Raw genomic sequence first — 9,921 nt, forward strand, 5'->3', positions numbered from 1 at the left:
TGTTGTTAGCACATGTCTACCAGGTAAAGGGGTTGGGGGTGCTGGAGAGATGAACAGAATTGTACTGATGCCTTCAGAGGTGCCTGAGCTCACAGGGGAGGTAGGCATGTGCATCATCAAAGGGAAGTGGCAGGAGGGGCCGGATGGGAACTGAGAACAGGAATGCCTTCTAGTTTCGGGGCCACAGCCCTGCCCGGTCCTGCCTGGGGTGGAGGATGCACTGAAGGCTGGACCCAGGACAGCTTTGAGAGGCTGTGGCATCATAAGACCCACTGAACTTCTAGGCCCCCGCTTCCCAGAGTTTAAGACTTCTCTCCCTCGGCAGCAGTGGGAGGGACTCTCGTTCCTTGCACTTCTTTCCTCCTCTGGGAAATCACCCTTCTTATAACTGCTGCTCACCCCTCATCAACTGGAATAATTTACTGACTATGGTCCCTGTTCCTCTTCTCTCTTAAGAGACTATACACAGAGATATGACTTTTTAGAAGAGAATAAAAAAAAAAACTTTTAAAAAACCTCTTATTCAAAGCCATGGCATTTGAATCATTTTTGAGCTAACAAACGGAATTTATTTAGGCTAGTTTAAAGGCTAATTGATACAATTTCAATTTCAAATTGAAACGCTACTTATAATGCATTGTCATTCATCTTAATGGGTGTTAATGTTGAGACATAATTGAGACTCTTTGCATAAGAGCATCATTAACCCCGTTATTGCTGATCAATGTACAGAGATGTTCAAATAGAGATGCTCATCCGCTCCCATTGGATGCGTGGTCTGGGTCTCCCATCCAGAGAATCTCTGGAAGAGGAAGCTTCCAAACACTTTGGTGTGTAGCCCTTGGATGCCGAGGAAATAAACAAGACAAAACATGAGGTGCCTAGCATCCTGCCTGGAACATAAAAGGACTCAATGATTAGCTTCCGTTTCTCATGTAGATTGTAATTTTTGCTGCTATTCTCCAAAAGGTATATTGCTTTTTCTCTCCAAACTGCTCGGAGTTTCCCACTGGATCTGGAATATGTGTTAAAATATAGTAAGTGTCTCAGAATGCATATTCATCACTATCATCATTTGCACTTTCTGTACAGGACAGGAATACCAGAAAATCTTTCTTAGGTGGTAGAACACCAATCCTCTCAGTGGCCCCATAGAGTAGGCATTACTTAGCCACTTTACATCTGAGGATACGGAGGTTTGAAGATGTTAGAAAGTCCCCAGATTCACAGATAAGATGCCTATTAAGTGATGGAGCTGAAATTTCATCTGACGCTGTGGCACAAGCTCTTGATGACTGCACTGATAGGGGCCTGGAGGCACCTGGCCTGACGTAGGATGCTCCCCACCAGTCCAGCAGAGAAAAGTGACTCCAGCTGGGCCTGCTGTGTCAGAAACCTCTGCCCTTTTCAGTTCCCTTTTCCTCAGGCATCCCTCACCCTGGAGACCAGAGCCTGCCACCATGACCATTTCCCTGAACAGACTCTTGGGCGCTTCCTCAGCCATCAAGGATGTGGTGAGTCCCACCTCTGCCCTCAGCTCTCAAGGGCAAAGCTTCGGAAGCATCACTGAGAACCAAACCATCACGGCTTGCCTTTCATTGATGGTGATTTTGAAGGTCTCTACTGACAGCAAAGACCACAATAAGTGGGTCTCTCAGACTCACCACAGGGAATCTTCCTTTTCTGGTTCAACAAAGTGCAAAGTGCATTCAAAACCTGCCAGTATCAGCCAGCCAAGCTCTGCTGCAGCTGGGCATTGAGCCAATGCATTTACCCAAAGTAAGTTGTGCCAGAGCTCTGAGTGCTGGGCACACATATGTGGAAAGATCTAGCCTCTGATAGGAAAGGAGTTGCCTAGAGTTTAGTGCAGAAATGCAGGTATAAGCAATGCAGTGTATGAGGTAATGAGGTAATGACCGTAACATACTGGACTTACTGAGCCTCTGTCCTAGGCGCCAACAGGCTCAATGTGGATCAGTCCTCATAGGGAATCCTATGAAGGAACATGATCCATGTGGGTTAACTGAGGTCAAGAGAGGTAAATGACCTCTGCCAGGTGATGCGACCATCAGGAAACAGGATCAGTATGTACGTCTCTGTAGTCTGACCACAGAGCGTGAGATTTCGACCACCCCACAGGGCTCCAGAGTGGAAGGAAGACAGAAAGCACAAAGGGAAAACCCAAGGAGGCTGCACGGAGGAAGCACCATCTGACTGGAATCTCAATGCTTGAGTGAGAACTTGCCAAGTGAACAAGAAGAGAGGAAAATTCCCAGTTGAAGAAATAGTCTGCACTGAAGCCTGGAGGTCAAGGTCCTCTCTTGTTTTGGGAACCACATGCAGTGTTACTGAAGCTGACTTCCTGATGATGGGCGGGGCAGGATACAGGGAGAGAAGAGGAAGTGGCGAGCAGGAGGTGGGGCAGATCACAGTGGGCCCTGAGGCCCTGCAGTGCTGGGGGTTTGGTCCAGCTGATGAGGAGGAGCCCTCAAGGAAGGCAGCGACTCCAGAAGCTGGGCCATCAAGTGTCTGGGTTAGGCTGACTGCATGGCTGTGTGTGTGACAGGAGCAAGGTGGGCTGCAGGCAGGAGAGCTGGGTGTTGGGACCAGTCATGGGGCTGCCGTGGTGGTGCAGGCAGGGCAGGATGAGGACCCTGAGGCTTCATTCACGGGTAGAACCATCAGTACTCAGTGATGATTACACCGAGGATCAGTGTTAAGAGGATGAGCACACGGGGAGGGGACGGTGACAGGGTGTTACGGTCTGCATGGCAAGCAGCAGAAATGACCACTTAAGCAAAAAAGGGACTTCGTCTGAAGAAGTTTAGTTAGCATAATAGAGTTATGAAGAGGTGAAATCCCCGCCTCAGAGCTGAAAGGCCTCCATTCCAGTCTTGCTAATGAGAGCAGGTGGAGTGAAGCTCCATTTCACCTGGTCTCTTTGGCTCCAACTGTGACCACATGCTATTAGGTCAGACAAACACACATGTCCACAGGAAGTGAGGGAGGGGATGGAGGTCCCTTGTTAAATGGATTTGGTAGAGCATGGGGTGGGGTTTAATCAAGTGCCCCCCCCCCAAGATTGCGATCCTGCCTTCCTCTCTAGAAAAGGGCAAGATGAGCCTGAAGGAAGCCAAACCAGCTTATTTTTCAACGAGTGAAAAACATTAAGATTTTTAGTGCATGGATAGCATCTCTGACTATAAAGTACAAACTGATTTTAAGAATTAACCACCACTACCCCCCTACAATTGAAAAGGAAGTTCCTCTGAGATAGAGGTTTTCAGTTTGTGGAGGAGGGTGTTGACCTGGGGACCCAGCTCTCTGAGGACAGAGCCCATTGAGGGCCCTGCCCCCAGTAACCACCAGGGTCTGAGGACCAGGCTATGAACAGAGCCAGGTGCCCTGTGTGTGGACGTGCAGACAGCAAACCCACGGTCAGTGAACCCAGGACTGTAGCCCAGCCCTGGCAGCTACTAAGCTGAGTGTGAGGATCAGTTTCCTCACTGAAATTTTGCTGAAAAATTTCAGCAAATATGTCTGTCATAGACCACACCTCCTTAGCTTCTAATTTAGTGAGTTGAGGTCTTAAAAAGTTCCACCGGTTCAAAACTAGAATGAGGTTTCACTGGCAAGGGCAATGATGAATGAGGTACGATGATGAATGGCTGCCATCAAAAAGTCCACACATAACAAGTGCTGGAGAGGCTGTGGAGTAAAAGGAACCCTCCTACACTGTCAGTGGGAAAGTACATTGATGCAGTCAACTATGGGAAACAATATGGAGATTCTTTTAAAAACTAAACATAGAGCTACTGTAAGATCTGGCAATCCCACTCCTGGGTGTATATTCAGAGAAAACTCTGATTTGCAAAGACACAAAGCACCCCAGTGTCCACAGCAGCACGGTTCACAATAGTCAAGACGTGGAAAAACCTGAATGTTCAAAGGCAGATGAACGGATAAAGAAGGTGTGGTACATTTATACAGTGGAGTACTACTCAGCCATAAAAAAGAATTAAATGCCATTTGCCGCAACATGGATGAACGTAGAGATTGTCATACGAAGTGAAGTAAGTCAGACAGAGAAAGACAAACACCATATGATATCACTTATAGGTAGAATCTAAAAATAGTTCAAGTGAACTTGTTTACAAAACAGAAGCAGACTCACAGACAGGAAACAAACTTATGGTTGCCCAAGGGGAAAGTGGGAGGGATAAATTATGAGGTTGAGATTAACATATATACATCACTATATGTGAAACAGATAAACAACATGGTCCTACTGTATAGAACAGGTAACTCGACTCAAAACCCTGTAATAAACCACAGTGGGAAAGAATCTGATAAAGAATACACATGTATAACTGAATCATTTTGCCATACACCTGAAATTAATGGAACATTCTAAATCAACTATAATTCAACAAAAGGTTCCACAGGTCATAGGGTGAGCAACAAGGGTAGAAAACCGATCAACTGGAAAACCCTGAAGCAACCATCTTTTCAATCATTCACTCACCCAGCTCCACCATGTGCCAAGGTCTGTGCTGGGCCCCAGGACCAGAGTAATGGACGAGAGAGGACCCCATCCCCTTGTGGAACTTACTGTCTTGGAAGTGGTCATCAGTGAGCAAGCCTGGTCACTGGAGGAATCGCTGAGGAGGAAGCACTGTCATAACACACATAGAGGTGGCCCCTGGTTACCACCTGCTAGAAGCTTCCTGGAGTCTCCTTAGCTCCTAAACTCCTGAAAACTTTTCCTTAACAATTCTGGACTTGGAGATGGTTGCCATTTGCTGCCCTGCCATGTTCCATGATGGGAAATTTCAGAAGGCAGGAGGGCAAGGTAGGTGGGCAATCTTGGTCCCTAAATGAAGCCCTTTCTGCTAACATACCTGTTACATCACAGTGATGACTTTAGAACTGCTGTGTGGCACGTTTTATGAACATGAGCGTAAGCCTGTGGCATCTGGTCCCTGCCCAGTGCATCTCTGATGCCCACTCCCTGGGGCAGGTTCTGAGCAAAGCAAGTGAGTATCAGCGGCCCTGCCTCCCATCAGCTAGGGAACCAGGCCGGTTGTGTCGCTATAGATACGGGTCAGGATGCTGCATTGATTTAGAACTCAGAACAGAACTTTTCAGACAATTAGAGAACTTAAGGGTGGTAGACCAGACTTCAGACTGAATCCGCTCATGAACTGGTTAACCTGCACTGCCCAGAAATGTGTGCTTCCATGGGGCAGAAGTCAGGAGCTGGCGCTCTGGGAAGAGCTGCCCTGGTCGAAAGAGGAAGCTGGTGTGGTCAGGATGGGGGAGGACGAGGCAGGAGCTGGACAGGGGGCTGCCTGGGCTTGGGGGACTCAGTCCTGTTCTCCACTACAAACACGGCGGTCTGAGAGGCTAAGGGAGGATGTGAACACGTGTCTCTAGGCAGACATAGAGGGATGGGGGTTTTTAATCTGGCATGGAGATTGGAGATGGATCTAGGCTTGAGAGCCGCCCCACTTTTTCCTCATTATCGGTTCAGTTCAGTTCCGTCACTCAGTTGCGTCTGACTCTTTGTGACCCCGTTGACTGCAGCACACCAGGCTTCCCTGTCCATCACCTACTCCCAGAGCCTACTCAAACTTGTGTCCATCAGGTCAGTGATGCCATCCAATCATCTCATCATCTGTTGTGCCTTTTCCCTCAGCATGCTGCTATTGCTGCTAAGTCGCTTCAGTCGTGTCCGACTCTGTGCGACCCCATAGACGGCCTCCTACCAGGCTCCTCTGTCCCTGGGATTCTCCAGGCAAGAACACTGGAGTGGGTTGCCATTTCCTTCTCCAATGCATGAAAGTGGAAAGTGAAAGTGAAGTCGCTCAGTCGTGTCCAACTCTTAGCGACCCCATGGACTGCAGCCTACCAGGTTCCTCCGTCCATGGGATTTTCCAGGCAAGAGTACTGTAGTGGGGTGCCATAGTTAAGCTCATGGACCCTGTTTAGTTTGAGGTTCAAATTCGAGCTCTGCCACTTATTAACTGAGGCCATGAGTGTGCTATTTAACTCTCCATATGAAGGTTTCCCCAACTGTAAAAGGGAACGATAATAGTACTCTGTGTGTGTGTGTGTGTGTGTGTGTGTGTGGTGTGTGTGTGAACTCTGCCACCATAAGTGAGATGCTTAGAACCATGCCTAGCACAGAGCTAAATGTCTGAAATTATTAGCTAATATTATTAGTTGTAATGGCAGCTGTATATATTTGGACATCTATGTAGCCTAAGTTCCAATTTTCACATTTTCTGACTGTATGTATAAACATTTATCTCCTTTGCAGAAGGAGATGACTGTAAAAGATGAATGCAATAATGAGGCAGATGGAATCTGACCCCAGACTTCCCTTATCACTTGACTGTTTCAGACTGAGACCATCCAGTTATAATTTTGTATTGCCTGCATTTTTGCTTCCTTTTTTGTCCCTCATAGCTGAAAAGTACATACACAGAATGCAAATATGTTTTGAAATAAAATGATACTTAAGGTTTCAAATGATCTAGCAATTAGTAGAGAGAGGTAAGGACAGAAAGCATCATTCTTATACCTGATGAACATGGTTTGTAAATCTTGGCATTTATGGTCCTGGTTTATGGAATGGCCCTCCATCTCAGGGGCCTCATCAGTCCCAGTGAAGCATCATTTCCAGGAGTCAATGCTTCCCAGGTGGCGCTAGTGGTAAAGAACCCACCTGCCAATGCAGGAGATGTAAGAGACACGGGTTTGATCCCTGGCTCAGGAAGATTCCCTAGAGAAGGGAATGGCGACCCACTCCAGTATTCTTGCCCGGAGAATCCCATGGACAGAGGAGCCTGGTGGGATATAGTCCATGGAGTCGAAAAGAGTCAGACAAAACTGAAATGACTTAGCATGCACGCAAGCATGCATCTGAAACCTACACATCCCTCCCTGAAATCCCAGGAGGATGTCGTCAGGATGGCTGGGGCTGCAAGCGTGGATCCCAGAAGCCCCTACAGCAGGACCACCGCAGAGGTCAGCTGGCCCCCAGCTTCCTCAGCCCAGGCACTGGGGGACTTTTTGGTTGGGACCCTTGGGCAATCCCCCGCTGTTACCCAAACGGTCACAGGGTCTGTCTGGGACCAAGCACAGGACCGGCTTCTCTGAAAGTTTCTCCTGAGAGGAAATGTGATCGAGCAGAGGTGCTGGATAAAGGGAACTTCTGGGCTGGCTTCGTCCAGAAATTTCCTGTTAAGTGTTTCACTTCACGTTTAGGAAAGGATTGAGGAACTCTTGGGAATCTAGTTAACAAAGGTTTAGACTCAAAGAAAAGCCGTTCTCCACCCAAGCCCCTCCTCAGAGCCTGGGACACTGGTTTCCAACAGTGGGTGGAAGGTTGTGTTACGAAGAGGTGGTTTTACGCATTGCCTTCGTGTCTCGACTTGCTGGTGGTCCTGAGCTTGCACTTGGCATTGTTGATGACTTTTTTTTCCTCCAGGTCTCAAAAGAAAAAAAAAAGAAAGAAAAACAGGAAATACTGTAAGTGGTTCATGTCTACAACACAGCCTGCTCTGCAAAGTGCCTGAGTAACTGTGGTCACTCCATCCCCGAATGCTGTTCTCTTTCTTCCAAACTTTATGCCAATAACCTCGCCCCAGGCCAGACCCATTACTATAATACTCCTATTAAAGTCTGCACTAAAACTTCACGCAGTAAAGGATATATATTTTTCAAAGAGGGCATCTTCTCGGCCCCCCTCCACGGGTTTTGAAGAGCAGAATTTGGAAGACTGGGGAGAGGAAAAGAGGACGGGATATTCTTTTCATTTCATGGACCCTTAACCCATATTTAATGCAGCCTCCGGATTTGAGACACAGCAAGTGAGCTCGTAATTATTTCAAACAGTTAAAAAAGCTAGTTAATGATGTTCAACATAAGTAATCATGTTAAATAGTAAAATTTAATTTCTTAAAAACTTAAATCCTCATATCTTCTGGAATGCATTGTACTGTAGGATGTCTGAGTAAATTAAATCCTCTCCTGCACTCTAAAGCATCAATTTCCTTATGGTAATTATCTGCTAGATTGGATCTGTCAGAGGCAGGGAAGCAAGCCTGACATTATACCCTCTTTACAAAAAATGATTACAAAAAATTAAGACGAATGAGTAAAATTAAGGCCGCGGCTGGTGAGCCCCTCAAAGCTCTCAGGGATCAGGCTACATAAGATACCATTGTGCTGGGGACTAAGCTTTTAATGACTAGCCATATAATCAGGGCAAGTCCATTAAAGGACACCAGAAGTAACCGATCGCAGAGATAACAGCAAGAAATGATTTTCCGCCAGGGAGAAGCAATTTATTATACACAAAAACGTGTTTCTGATGGAAGTGTCTGGAGAGAGGGGGAACTTGGTAAAGTTGACAAGATTCCTTTCCTGGAAAGTCTGACGAATGGGCACCACTGGGCCCGGTGCTTGCTTTGTGCCTTTGCCCCTGGCATGCCTGGGGTCCAGCTGGTTGTTCTGAGCTTGAACTCACCGAGGTCTTCCAGGGGTTCCTCCCGGGCTCACTAGGCCCCCAGACCCAGCTCTGTGGTCTGGACCCCTCAGAAGCTGATTTGGTCAGAGACAGCCTTTGGATCTGGGCTGGACTCGCTGAAAGCACCATGGCAGCCAGGTTGTTAATCTGCTGGCATAAAGCCCAGCCATGTGTGAAGGCGCTCAGGGCATATAATTGCACGGCTATCACGGCCAGCACACTCATTTAATGAAGTCTAAGGCTAAAGCAAAAGCAGAATTGCCAGTGGAACCCAGAGGAAAGCTGCCCAATCTCTGGGCACAATGGAAAAATGAATGACTAGGCATTCAAAGTGCTGCATCAGTTGCCCCACGCCTCCCACCCTCCCATCTGCAAGATACCATCTCTGCCACCAGCCTGGTCGTGTCCTGGTCTGGGCTTGTCTTCCTGCCCATTCATTTCCAAGGATGCCCTCGCCCCCCTGTGATGACAGAGTGTTGGTCCCACTCCCCTACTCTGTTATGGGTCTCACACCATTTCCCCTGAGTTACTGAATGTTTCCAAGACTCAGTTTTCCCATCTGTAAAATGAGATTTCTCATGGCAGCACCACCCCTTGGGTTTATGGAGGCAGTGCTGGTCTGGCACATTCCAACCGGAGTGCAGTTTCTGCAAACAACCGCAGATTCTCCTGGCTTCCCAGCCACCTCTGTGTGTCCATCTTCTGTTCTCTCCTGCACTCCGGAGGGTGAGGAATGTGCTTTGGTTTTTGTTACATTCCTAGAACCTAACACAAATGCTGGCAGATAGTAGGTACTTTAAAATGAAAGGCATGGGGGATTGGAATATTGCAGCCTTGAGTGAAAACTCAAGTTTGAAGCCTCAATTTTCCTCCATTTGGACACCCTCGAGAACCTGGTTTACACCCAGATGCATCTCATTTTCCAGGGATGCGCATGGCGCTTCCTGAGGGGAGTGCAGGGGACAGCTGGAGGCGGGAGTGGGGTGCAGCAGGGAGGCCAGGCCTGTCCAGCTCAGACGGCCACTGCAGCCAGCCCTGCCTGTCTTCATTAACCTGTTGAGGCACTTCACGGTTAGGTCTCCAGAGCCTGCTTCAGCCACGTGGAGTGGTCCCTTCAGCATCTCTGTGCTTTGCCCAGTCGGCACCTTCCCTCATCGTCTTGTTCTGAAGTTCACGTTCCCTATAACAGCTTCTCTAATGTTCTCAGGGGAAAGGAGCTGTTTTCAGGACACATTGCTTATATGTCCCTAAGAGCACTGATGAAATAGCGCTGGCTAATTGGATACATGTCTGTCTTCCGAGGTACTTAGCTACTTAAGGGTGCGGGGTATATGTTTATTTTCTTTATGCCCACAACGGTCTGGAAAGCCTGTCCTGGCATAAAC

This window comes from Budorcas taxicolor, chromosome 4 (genome assembly GCF_023091745.1).
Source record: "Budorcas taxicolor isolate Tak-1 chromosome 4, Takin1.1, whole genome shotgun sequence".
Taxonomy (NCBI): Eukaryota; Metazoa; Chordata; class Mammalia; order Artiodactyla; family Bovidae; genus Budorcas; species Budorcas taxicolor.